The 12,733-nt window shown below is 39.1% G+C and overlaps 1 long non-coding RNA gene across 10 annotated transcripts; it reads right to left on the bottom strand.

The window, feature by feature from the left end:
* Positions 1–1,445: 1,445 nt before the first annotated feature.
* LOC146684476 (uncharacterized) lies at positions 1,446–11,633 on the bottom strand. Of its 10 annotated transcripts, none has more exons than XR_014917171.1 (9): positions 11,581–11,633; positions 9,218–11,375; positions 8,857–8,965; positions 8,632–8,751; positions 8,328–8,489; positions 4,520–4,633; positions 3,636–3,793; positions 3,151–3,208; positions 1,446–2,205 (listed from the first exon to the last, which is right to left on the bottom strand). It is a non-coding gene; the product is annotated as an uncharacterized LOC146684476 (long non-coding RNA). The 10 variants fall into 10 exon arrangements; XR_014917174.1 differs by having other exon boundaries at positions 1,455–2,205; positions 9,218–10,077; positions 11,295–11,626; XR_014917176.1 differs by having other exon boundaries at positions 1,611–2,205; positions 9,218–9,374; positions 9,917–11,618.
* Positions 11,634–12,733: the final 1,100 nt, after the last annotated feature.

The raw sequence follows: 12,733 nt of genomic DNA, 5'->3' as shown, positions 1-12,733 counted from the left end.
GTCTTCTATCAAAAGTTACAGCGATTTATATGAAGTTGTTCAAAAACGCTTTATTTCGCCAAGACAATGCGTTTCTCACTGTTACATGCATTTGAATGGGAAACTCGCCTGAAACAAAGTATAGGTTTTCATTATGTGAATAATTTTAAAATCTTAGCTCAAACGGCTGCAAAACCTGTTCTGTTTGCCCAGCACGGGGATATTGAGTTCTATAAGATAAAGCCATAAACATGTTTGTCTGAGTCTTCTATCAAAAGTTACAGCGATTTATATGAAGTTGTTCAAAAACGCTTTATTTCGCCAAGACAATGCGTTTCTCACTGTTACATGCATTTGAATGGGAAACTCGCCTGAAACAAAGTATAGGTTTTCATTATGTGAATAATTTTAAAATCTTAGCTCAAACGGCTGCAAAACCTGTTCTGTTTGCCCAGCACGGGGATATTGAGTTCTATAAGATAAAGCCATAAACATGTTTGTCTGAGTCTTCTATCAAAAGTTACAGCGATTTATATGAAGTTGTTCAAAAACGCTTTATTTCGCCAAGACAGTGTGTTTCTCACTGTTACATGCATTTGAATGGGAAACTCGCCTGAAACAAAGTATAGGTTTTCATTATGTGAATAATTTTAAAATCTTAGCTCAAACGGCTGCAAAACCTGTTTGCCCAGCACGGGGATATTGAGTTCTATAAGATAAAGCCATAAACATGTTTGTCTGAGTCTTCTATCAAAAGTTACAGCGATTTATATGAAGTTGTTCAAAAACGCTTTATTTCGCCAAGACAATGCGTTTCTCACTGTTACATGCATTTGAATGGGAAACTCGCCTGAGACAAAGTATAGGTTTTCATTATGTGAATAATTTTAAAATCTTAGCTCAAACGGCTGCAAAACCTGTTCTGTTTGCCCAGCACGGGGATATTGAGTTCTATAAGATAAAGCCATAAACATGTTTGTCTGAGTCTTCTATCAAAAGTTACAGCGATTTATATGAAGTTGTTCAAAAACGCTTTATTTCGCCAAGACAGTGGGTTTTAGAGTCTTCATCATTAAATCTCTGGTTGCTTCATTTTTTCTATCCTATATCAGATATTTTAAAGGTTATCTTAGGTAAAGTTCCATTCTCATGGTGAGGCAAAGTGCTTTATGTGTGTGTGTGTGCCCGTGTCATGAACGGCTATAAAAGGCCTATAATTAAAGAACAAAGCGGGGTTTGAGTTCGAGTTGCGGCAGACTGTCACTACTTGTAAATGGAACGCAGCCTTCCTACGGCGGACAGCTAATAACAGGAATCGGACGTGGTCCAGCCAAGTCCACAGCAACCACCATAGCAACCGCCTAGCATGACCTTAAAAACATATTCTGTCTTCATAACTATCAAAATCGTGAAATGATTTGCAAAGTGTGAAAGTGTTACAGCTGCAGAGAGCTATGGCGGTATCTATGGAAGCTGTTTACATAGCTAATAATATACGATGTAACCATGGAGACAGTCAGTCACTTGAGCTAGCGGTGCATGTTTACTACAGTGAATAAGGTGATTGAGTGCACAGCGTCCACACTCTGCAGGGGGTAAAGACATTACTTCAATATTGTTTTATATTGATATATATTAGCCTTCTGTTGACCATCACCTCAGGTTCACCATTACAGTTTCAGATTACAGATGCACACTGTCTAAACACATTCAAAAACTCATGTCTCAGAAATAAGCACAGCTGTTCATGTTTGTCATTAGAGTTTTATTTGTAAGAAAATTATGAACTTCATATTGTGCATTAAATAAAAGAACATTTCACAACTCTGAGTCAACAGAAACAGGTAACAGAAATGTCTCTAATGTGTACAGTGTAGTGTAAGCATTAAAAGATCATAAAGGAAAAACTAACATTTATGTGAAACTAATTGTAATAAAAAATGAGCAGGTGCTTTATAGATTTAAAAGAAAGAATCTGAAAACAACACTTTTTTGGTCTAAGTGATCAAAGTAGAAAACAGAACTGATGTTCAAGAACAAACCGTAGCTGCACTAATATTACACATCTCGATCGTTGTACTGAACAGACATGTTGCTTTTAAAACCACATGCAGTGTGTGACCATGACTGTTCACTGAGACCATGAACGCCACTTCGCTGAAGCATTCTTCTTCTTCTTCTTGCCATTAAATTGGAAGCAGAAGCAGCACGAGCTGATTTGATCTACTGAAAGGAAAAAGCAGAACATCTGAGTTGAAACCAGTCAGCTGAAATCATTAAGACAGGAACAAATTCAATGCAGTGTCTCAAGTGGCTTAGCCTGTTACAACTGTTGATACAAGCTAAATACGGTTAACACACAGTGTCAGGGAGCTCCAGTGTGGGAACTAGTGGCTTTAGGTTTGTAGTCATTTAACTTTCATCCATTCATTCATTTAATTCAGGAGGAAGAAATGCCAGGTTGGTGCAGGCTGGTTACATGCATTTGGTCCCATGCTGTCTTTAATTAAATGACTTGGTTCATTTTATGGCTGGGCTGTATGTGGGGTTATATCATGTTATTTGGGCAGGAGTACCTGTCCCCTGTTAGACTTAGAAAGTTTCTCCATAAGTAGAGTTTCTAACTCTTCTAGCACATCTGTGGCTGACAGCTTTTTGGTGGCTCTTTTTACCCCACACTGGTTGTGAGTGTGTAAATAGCCCCACTAGTTATTTTGGGTTGCAGTTAACTAGGGAGGAAGGGGTGGGTATGCCATGATTAGGTGAATAACAATTATATGTGATACATAAATTTCACAATGCATGCATATATCTCTATCAATTAAACCTGGCTGCCATTTTTTACATTCAGTTATTTCTCTTAGAAATGTTGGAACTAAATAATGAATGTGTTACAGTTAAAGTGAAACACTGGTCAGTGTAAATGGCTCATTGGGACACAGAAACCTTTAAATTAAACCTGATATCTAGTGTCAAACAATATCAAAGCTGTAAAAGATGTTTACATTCAGAATTTATAAAACTATGATTGTAAATAAATTCAAACAAGTGAGCTTTTCTCTTTGTGCTGAATATCAACACTGTGGTTTCTTAGACTGTAAGCTGTACTTTAGTGCAACCAGTTGCAGAAGCTGCCACTCCAAATGTCTTTTGATAACAAGAAAAAAATACCTTTTCAGTACACGGCCTGAAGTTCTTCTCCGAAATCTTCTGCAATCGGCTTTGTCTGCTGGTTTGAAGACAATAAACCATAAAAAAGATGATTTAGTCACTTTGTCTGTGTCATGCAGCTCGAATGTGTCGTGTAACGATGTTGAATAGCCGTCGTTATCCCTCTGCTGCGTCAGTAGGATTGTACTGTACAGCATCTCATTGATATGTGAGGAATGCTAATGTAACACGATAACAGACTTACATCATTAAAATATAAAGTGCAGGAGATATTTAGATATTTTTTATATTTATATTACATTTTATAGCTGACGGATATTACTAAATAGATAGAATTTACTAAATAGCTGGATGAACATGAAAAATATGTCTATAATAACAAATGACCATGAGAGCCAGTAGAATTAATTCAGCTGGACACTCAAAAGACGTCCTTAAATGCTCTTTAAGTGGCAGAACAGATGAACAAACAGTTAATCGCTTACTTGAGATGAAATCTGCTCAGCTACTTTGAAAACAGCTTCTAACTGGTTCCTCCTTTAACAGGATGACTGCTCAGGGGTAAGGCCATCATGCAATCCAGCAACCTTTATGGTTCTGCTTTGATTCACCAGGAACTATTAGGGAAACCTTCCAGCGCCTCCTGTGAAAGACACAGGCATAAACACACAAACATTTATTAACATGTTCCACAGTGTTCCAGTTTGATTTTCTTATCCTGTGGACAACAACGTACATGGATGCAGGTTTATTGTTAACTTTTGTAAGGTTTATTTAATGAACATATCCAGCTGCAGCTCCACTGTGATCCTGAACTGGATAAGCACTTAAGAAAATGTGTCAATAAATGGACAAACATCAACTTACTATATTTATCCAAACAGACGGGACCAATAATGCTTCGCTGAGTTAGAGACTTTAACAGACTCTTCTATGTAAGAATGTCTCGTGCTGATATACCTGCAAACTTGACAACAAAGGTTTTTCAGACTACATGTAGCTGTCCTCTATGTCAGCTAACACATTTACATTTATGTCACACTTATTTCTGCTTTCCCATTTTATAATTATTACTTACATTTTGATTAGATACCTTGAGTTTGTAAATGATCAGATTACATAATTGGAATACAATGTATCCAATTCAGGGTTGCGGGAGGATGAAGCCTATCCCAGCTGATACAAGACAAAGACAGGCTGCCAGTTTATTGCAGGGCTAATACAACATGTGTAACAGAAAATCCACTTAAATGTTTGATATTTCTTATAATAATCATAATTATGACTATTATTTAAAGGTTTCTTCATAAATACATTTTGATTTTTTATAACCCCTAAAATATAAACCTGAGCTGTTTCAGATTCTGACCTCTGACCTCAGTGACCTGGCTGTGTCCTCACTGCAGCTCCCTCTTGGAAGTACGTCTGCTTCTTGTCTTCCCCCAGTGTTGACCGCCTGATATCAAGATATCACGTACTGTAACTGAGGAACAAAAAAGGACAAACACTTGCCTTCATTTAAAAGTACATTCATACAGAGATAATCTATGGAAACACACTAGTTCACAGTTTGGGAGGAACCAGTTCCTGTGAAACATTTCTGTATATGAACATCATGTGGAGAATGAATGAAATGAGTTCTTCAGGTGACTCAGCAGTCCCACACTGACAAATGAAATCTAGTTAAACTATTAAGCATATTTGCTCTTCTGAAATCTGTGTTAAACAACAACAAACATAAATTAGTAACAAAAACTACAGCTGAGTATAGGCTTTACAAACCACCAGCAGCCATAATGCTAAATTTTAATCTTCAAATGTTTCTGAGCTGTCTTCAACCTGCTTTTAGCACATTAAAGTCTCAATAAATAAAGTCAATGCAGACTCAATCCTAAATGTTCAGCACACAGAGACACAGAGGTACTGTTTAAAGTTTAGTGTTAACTTGAGTCACTGATCATTCACAGTATTACAGAGTCTGGCAGTCTTTGCATGATGTCCACGTCACTGTAAGTTTCTAGCTGACTCTCAGGTGTGCCAGCAGGAAAGAGTAATAATAACCTGCATCCTGAGGTTTGTCATGCAGGATTAAAGGAGCCAAGCTTTGTTCACACAGCTAGGATTGTATTTTACACTGACCCTGGGTCAGTATCAACTTCAAGAAGACAGCTGTAACTGTTGATAGAAGAATCACACACACATATTTATGGCTTTGCCTTATAGAATTCAGCATCTCAGTGCTCAGGAAATAGGTTTTGCAGCTGTTTGAGCTAAGATTTTCAAGTTATTCACAAATTAAAACCTATACTTTGTGTCGGGCAAGAACTAAATTCAAATGCATGTAACAGTGAGAAACGCGTTTCTCATCAACTTCATAGAGCTTGCTGTAACTTTTGATAGAAGACTCAGACAAACATATTCATGGCTTTATCTTATAGACTTCAATATCCCCCCAATGTGTGTGTGAGTCTTCTCTCAAAATTTACAGCTGTCTTTATGAAGTTTATGGAAAAATGCTTTATTTCACCACGTTAGTGCGTTTCTCGCTATTACATGCATTTGAATGGAGTTCTCGCCCGACACAAAGTATAGGTTTTCAATTTGTGAATAACTTGAAAATCTTAGCTCAAACAGCTGCAAAACCTATTTCCTCAGCACGGAGATGCTGAATTCTATAAGGCAAAGCCATAAATATGTGTGTGTGTGAGTCCTCTATCAAAAGTTGCAGCTGTCTTCATGAAGTTGATACTGACCCAGGGTCAGTGTAAAATACAAGTTATTCACATAATGAAAACTTATACTTTGTTTCGTGCAAGAACTCCATTCAAATGCATGTAATAGTCAGAAACGCACTGTCTCGGCGAAATGAAGCCTTTTTGTACAACTTCATGAAGTTAGCTGTAACTTTTGATAAAAGGCTCAAAGCAGAGGGATAACGACGGCTATTCAACATCGTTACACGACACATTCGAGCTGCATGACGCAGACAAAGTGACTAAATCATCTTTTTTGTGGTTTATTGTCTTCAAACCAGCAGACAAAGCCGATTGCAGAAGATGTCGGAGAAGAACTTCAGGCCGTGTACTGAAAAGGTATTTTTTTCTTGTTATTTGATATTGTTTGACACTAGATATCAGGTTTAATTTAAAGGTTTCTGTGTCCCAATGAGCCATTTACACTGACCAGTGTTTCACTTTAACTGTAACACATTCATTATTTAGTTCCAACATTTCTAAGAGAAATAACTGAATGTAAAAAATGGCAGCCCTCAGGCCAGGTTTAATTGATAGAGATATATGCATGCATTGTGAAATTTATGTATCACATATAATTGTTATTCACCTAATCATGGCATACCCACCCCTTCCTCCCTAGTTAACTGCAACCCAAAATAACTAGTGGGGCTATTTACACACTCACAACCAGTGTGGGGTAAAAAGAGCCACCAAAAAGCTGTCAGCCACAGATGTGCTAGAAGAGTTAGAAACTCTACTTATGGAGAAACTTTCTAAGTCTAACAGGGGACAGGTACTCCTGCCCAAATAACATGATATAACCCCACATACAGCCCAGCCATAAAATGAACCAAGTCATTTAATTAAAGACAGCATGGGACCAAATGCATGTAACCAGCCTGCACCAACCTGGCATTTCTTCCTCCTGAATTAAATGAATGAATGGATGAAAGTTAAATGACTACAAACCTAAAGCCACTAGTTCCCACACTGGAGCTCCCTGACACTGTGTGTTAACCGTATTTAGCTTGTATCAACAGTTGTAACAGGCTAAGCCACTTGAGACACTGCATTGAATTTGTTCCTGTCTTAATGATTTCAGCTGACTGGTTTCAACTCAGATGTTCTGCTTTTTCCTTTCAGTAGATCAAATCAGCTCGTGCTGCTTCTGCTTCCAATTTAATGGCAAGAAGAAGAAGAAGAATGCTTCAGCGAAGTGGCGTTCATGGTCTCAGTGAACAGTCATGGTCACACACTGCATGTGGTTTTAAAAGCAACATGTCTGTTCAGTACAACGATCGAGATGTGTAATATTAGTGCAGCTACGGTTTGTTCTTGAACATCAGTTCTGTTTTCTACTTTGATCACTTAGACCAAAAAAGTGTTGTTTTCAGATTCTTTCTTTTAAATCTATAAAGCACCTGCTCATTTTTTATTACAATTAGTTTCACATAAATGTTAGTTTTTCCTTTATGATCTTTTAATGCTTACACTACACTGTACACATTAGAGACATTTCTGTTACCTGTTTCTGTTGACTCAGAGTTGTGAAATGTTCTTTTATTTAATGCACAATATGAAGTTCATAATTTTCTTACAAATAAAACTCTAATGACAAACATGAACAGCTGTGCTTATTTCTGAGACATGAGTTTTTGAATGTGTTTAGACAGTGTGCATCTGTAATCTGAAACTGTAATGGTGAACCTGAGGTGATGGTCAACAGAAGGCTAATATATATCAATATAAAACAATATTGAAGTAATGTCTTTACCCCCTGCAGAGTGTGGACGCTGTGCACTCAATCACCTTATTCACTGTAGTAAACATGCACCGCTAGCTCAAGTGACTGACTGTCTCCATGGTTACATCGTATATTATTAGCTATGTAAACAGCTTCCATAGATACCGCCATAGCTCTCTGCAGCTGTAACACTTTCACACTTTGCAAATCATTTCACGATTTTGATAGTTATGAAGACAGAATATGTTTTTAAGGTCATGCTAGGCGGTTGCTATGGTGGTTGCTGTGGACTTGGCTGGACCACGTCCGATTCCTGTTATTAGCTGTCCGCCGTAGGAAGGCTGCGTTCCATTTACAAGTAGTGACAGTCTGCCGCAACTCGAACTCAAACCCCGCTTTGTTCTTTAATTATAGGCCTTTTATAGCCGTTCATGACACGGGCACACACACACACATAAAGCACTTTGCCTCACCATGAGAATGGAACTTTACCTAAGATAACCTTTAAAATATCTGATATAGGATAGAAAAAATGAAGCAACCAGAGATTTAATGATGAAGACTCTGGGTTCTGTAGTGACCTGAATGACTCTTTGCATACAATTTATTGAAGAGGACTTTAGAATGCACTTTACATTTAGACTGTTGCTGTTTAATTTTTTACATTGTTGCGGTGTTATGTCATGAATAAAGTTCACCTGCTGGGGGTTTGATGGATCAGATCATCATAATCAATGGGTCCTGAGGTGGGCGGGACTGTCTCTGGTGATGTCACCATGAAGGAACAGCATCTGGCACGTGTTGCTGAAACATCCCAGTACACTGGTGTAGTTTCCTCTCCAGCTGTTTGACATTTGACACTTCAACATTAAGGAGAAGAAGAAGAAACAGTGTTAGGTCAGGTGACCACATGGTTTCTAAAGTAACTGACAGGAAGTAACCAGGCCGTTAGAAATGGATGGCATGTGTTTAGAGTTACTGGAGTTGGGTAACTCTACTTACCAAAAGCAGAAGCACACAGATGAAGGATCAGATGCTGAATGTTGCAGGAACATGCTCGTGCGGTGGTCATTCAGTGCTGCTCCGGCAGGTTAGACAGTCCAAGACTGATATACTGCCCATCTGAGAGTTTGAAAACACACATGCAAAGATGTATTTTGTATTACAGTCAAAGTTGGATGTTCATTTTTGTCCTTTAAAAATGTTTGTGTATTTGAAAGCGCTAACATTTAAGGATGACTTGGATCGTCTCCTTTAAAGGGGAGACAAGTGTATCCACTGATCCACGTCACTTTACCTGGATGATGACTCCTCTCCCCCTCACTCAGAAACGCTCCTAATATAACCAAGCAAATAAATAATATTGAAAATTTACTTACATCATTACAAAAACAGGAAAAACATCTCCCTTTGATTCTATTTCTCCATTCCTGCTGAACATCAGGCAACAAATATCTCAATAAATCACAGTAAAATGTAAAGCACATGTTTTCTCTGCTTTGTCTAACCTCTGCAGAGCCTCTGTCAAGAAAAACATATCTGTAAGCATAAAACAAATATACATTTCATAACACGTCACTGGACAAACCTCGGTCAGTTGATTTCCTCTGTGCAGTGTAGACGAACATCAGTCAGCAAGTCAAGGTGGTGAGATGGACTGGTGTCCTTTGTGACTCTGCTGGTTCTTCTGAGGAAATACCACCGTCTCTCCACACCGTCACCATCTGTGAGCACAAACTGCTGCTCTGCTCTGCCAGCATGTAGGAAATCACATATCACACACACAGGGGTGAAGAAACATTAGAACTCAACTTTGGATACTTTAGATCTAAACAGATCAAAGTAGCTCTTAGCTTCAACAATCAGTGAACAGACAAACAATGATACCATACTGATTCTGTATGAATACAATATGGTATTTTCAATACAGGTGTCAAATTAATTTACTAAAACTAATACAGATATATGTATTTTTTTTTTTATAAATTCGTTTGCTAAATTATAAGAATATATATTTTTTCATTTAACAATTGCAACTGAAAGAAATTAAATATTGAACAAAAATATATTGTCACATTCTGAGCATGCTCAGCATGCTGACAGACTTGAAGTTGCTACAGATTTTAAGAAGTGATAATTATAGGGAAAAAACTTCTCTTTTTCATCCGTTTAATCAAACATTTGATGCCTTAGATGTCTCAGTCCTATAGCATTCTGCAACTACAACTAAGCTGAAGCTTGGATTTGGCTGCAGGTGCCCTGTACATCCTTCTCAACATGTGGGTACCATTTAATCACACTTCTTCCTGAGCTTTGCTTCGTCACAAGACCAAAGGTGGCATCCCGTGTCACGGTCATATCATCATCCAGAAGAAACATTTGAAGAAACATCATGGAGAAGAAACATTTACGCGCCTCCCGGTTTTGTTTTCTGATCCTGCAAAAAGACTGAGGACAACAAAGCCCAGAGAACACGAGATACACAACATCCAACATTCAGACTCAACAGCCTCCATAAATGAAGAGCACCAGGTTGGTTCAGTTATAGTAGATGTCATGGAATTTTTTAAATAAAGTCTGCAACACAGAAAGAGCTGTGATCATGCTATTTATTACTGTGCACAGGAGAGCAAACACACATCAAACATCACAGTTCAGTCATGTCAGCTCTGCCACTTCACGTGTCTCGCTATGAAACCTAACGGATCAATGGTTATGCTGTTTTGTGCCCTTGACGTTATCAGCACCTGTAAAGGGAGTTGTTTTCTCAAACTGCTGAAGTAAGTTCATCTAGTTTTAGAAACCTTCATTGAACAGTCTATAACAGTGTCACAACTAAGCATATGCATAAGCACTTAAATGCTTTAAATGAGAATAACATAAAATTTCTATTACAGGAGCTAGAGCCTGTCCCAGTAGTCATAGGTAGAGCACACCTGGACAGGTCACCAGTCTGTCAGAGGACTAACACAGATGCAGCCTGAGTCAATCCTAAATGTTCAGCACACAGAGACACAGAGGTACCGTTTAAAGTTTAGTGTTAACTTGAGTCACTGATCATTTGCAGTATTACAGAGTCTGGCAGTCTTTGCATGATGTCCACGTCACTGTAAGTTTCTAGCTGACTCTCAGGTGTGACAGGTGTGCCAGCAGGAAAGAGTAATAATAGCCTGCATCCTGAGGTTTTTCATGCAGGATTAAAGGAGCCAGGCTTTGTTCACACAGCTAGGATTGTATTTTACACTGACCCTGGGTCAGTATAAGTATCATACAGTTTAAACGAAGCACTGAAACTTGCACATATTTATTACAGATGCACTGAAGCTAATCGAGATATTTGCTGTCAGTCTGTGGCTGCGATTAAACACTTTACTGGAAACTTTATTAACTAGTAACTTCGTCAGTCATGACAGAAGCTAATATTTCTGTGCTAACATCGTTTAAACAGTAACAGCTTTACTCCAATATAAGCTAACGTTTACACCGTAACTTTAAGCTAGCACCATAAAGACGGTAAAACACGTAATAACATCTACAAATGCATCTTAAAGCTGTTATATTAGCACTCGGTGTATTACTAACATAACCACATTAACATTATTGACACTCGCTGGTCTGACTTTTAATAGTCATTCTATAAATGCTGTCCGTTTAAACGGTCTTACCTGTACACACTCCTGTATCCACCGGATTGCAGCCAGAGTGGATTCTGGAGTCTTCCCACGCTCCTGTTAGTGATCCTCCATCTGGATGGATGATAACAACCTTCTGAACAATCTAGCAGGAGATGGTCCATATCTAGGGGATATGGACTGACAACAGCCGAAGCGGGTGAATAAAGTCACCCAGTCGCTAGCTGTGCGATTACCCAGCATACACCAGCACAATATTAGGCACAGCACCACCATAGACATTTTCAGTGGTTTTGAATGCAGGACATGGTTATCTTACCTTGTAAAATGCATGACAATAAAACAGCTAACCACCATAAAATGGTATTGTGTGTGTATGTATGTGCATGTGTGTGTGTGTGTGTGTGAGAGAGAGAGAGAGAGAGGGGGGGGGGGGGGGGGGGGGAGAGATCAAAGGCGTGCGCTTATGTTTTTTCTTGATCAAGAGTGTGCCTCCTCTCTCTTATTGGATGTATGGTATAGCATGTTTATTCAGGTGCACCTTTGAAGTCTATGAGAATACTTTGCAGCCTGGTCTGAGTGGTCATTTCTGCACAGACACAATGAAGCGTGCACTCAGTTTAGAGGAGGCTGTTGCTGCAGTTTTGCACTCTCCACAAGCAGTGGAGATACTTCTGACAGCGAAGAAGAATTTTTGCCAGGCACCGAGGAGCTTTGCAGCTCATGTGCGGAGGAGGAGAAGGAGAAGGAGGAAGAAGAGCAGGAGGAAGAGACAAGACTGGAGGATGGCCAGTGGAGATCTAAAAATGGAGAAATCATGTGGCAACCCACACACGAAGAGGTCCTGCCATTTTTTCCTCCCCCCATTTTAACCCCAGGACCAACCCATTATGCAATTCGTATAGGATCAGCAGCCCTGTGAGCACTTTCCATCTTTTTTTTTGCAGAGGACATTATGCAGCTAATCCTGCATTTCACCAACCTGCAGGGGCAACAGGTCAGTAAAAGACTGGAAGATGAGGAGTTGCAGGCTTACATGGGGCTTGTGATGCTGGCTGGCCTGTACAGGTCTCAACATGAAACGACAACAAGCCTGTGAAATGGGGAGACAGGGCTCTTCTGTTTCATGCTACCATGTCAAAAAAAAAATGATTTGAGCAAATTAATCGGGCAGTAAGATTCGATGATCGTCTCTCCCGTCCAGGTCGCTATGGGGGGGGGGGGGGGGGGGGGGGGGGGGGGGGGGCTACAAGTCCAGGACTCTGGGAAGAGAAAGCCCCACATCATCCTGGATTATAACAAATGCAAAGGGACTGTGGATCATTTGGACCAGGTAAGCACAGTTATAAGTAATTTATTTGCCAAATTGTTTACCGTTTCTCATTGTTATAACTGATAAAGTCAGATAATGTGATTATAATAGTTTTGATATGAGATGATAGTTTTAGACTATGATAGTTTTGATAGTTACA

Source organism: Copadichromis virginalis, linkage group LG20, assembly GCF_057382275.1.
Source record: "Copadichromis virginalis isolate Kocher_CV1m ecotype Utaka linkage group LG20, C_Virginalis_male_GT1.1, whole genome shotgun sequence".
NCBI lineage: Eukaryota > Metazoa > Chordata > Actinopteri > Cichliformes > Cichlidae > Copadichromis > Copadichromis virginalis.
This window is presented reverse-complemented; position numbering and strand designations above follow the sequence as displayed.